Source organism: Gavialis gangeticus, unplaced genomic scaffold (genome assembly GCF_001723915.1).
Source record: "Gavialis gangeticus isolate Ggan-Ray unplaced genomic scaffold, GavGan_comp1, whole genome shotgun sequence".
In the NCBI taxonomy this organism is placed as follows: domain Eukaryota; kingdom Metazoa; phylum Chordata; order Crocodylia; family Gavialidae; genus Gavialis; species Gavialis gangeticus.
In genome coordinates, this window is record NW_017729009.1 from 5,281,020 (window position 1) to 5,281,942 (window position 923).

Here is a 923-nt window from a genome sequence, read left to right on the forward strand (position 1 = left end):
AGTGACCAGGAATAACGGTCACAAGCTGGCAGAGGGTAGGTTTAGGCTAGATATCAGGAGGCGTGACTTCACGGTCTGGAACCAACTTCCGAGAGAAGTGGTGCAGGCTCCTACCCTGGGGGTTTTTAAGAGGAGGTTAGATGAACACCTTGCTGGGGTCGTTTGACCCCAGTACTCTTTCCTGCCAGGGCAGGGGTCGGACTAGATGATCTACTCAGGTCCCTTCTGACCCTAGAAACTATGAAACTATGAAACACCGACACCATTAAAGTGGTGCAAAAGCATTTAGCCTGCTTTAAAGTGTTGCACACACACACCTCTCATTTCGTCTACACACGGCCTAGGATCTACAACGAAGGTGGGCAGAATCAGGCTCACCAAGTGATTTTATCCAGTCCACAGTGGGTTCCTCAGCCCTGTCCGGCCCACACACGGTGGCCAGCCTGGGCATACATGGCCAGTCTGACCGCCCCCAGGCGCACAATGGGGCTGGGGCAGCATGGTGGCCAGACTCACTTCCTGGCAACCCTGCAGCAGCAGCTCTTTCCAGCTGCTGCTGCCAGTCTCTGCTACTAAACCTGGCCCCACTGACCAGGCACCTCAGCCTGTCCACTTTGCACCCACTGCTGGGGGCACCTGATGGAGTGGGTGGGTGGTGTCTCCATGGAGACTGGCCCAGGACCGACTCAGGCAGGGCACGCTTGTCGGGTGGCCATGGCTGGGCATGGAGCAGCATCCTGGAGCAAGATGGGCAGGTAGGGCTGGGACTGGGATTGTGGGGCAGTGATAACATGGGTGCAGGGCCCAGGGCAGAGCTGTAATCTGCTCCGTGCATGGCCATGACTGCAGTCCTGATCCTGATCCCAATCCTATCCCAATCCATTTAAGAAAATGGGAGGCTGTGGTGTAGACACGCACACAGA

General features: G+C 56.6%; 1 protein-coding gene across 2 annotated transcripts in view; it reads right to left on the minus strand.

Annotated features, from left to right (window-relative positions):
• Positions 1 to 923, minus strand: part of GDAP1L1 (ganglioside induced differentiation associated protein 1 like 1) — a 63,259-nt gene that overhangs the window by 34,409 nt on the left and 27,927 nt on the right. The window lies entirely within an intron of this gene.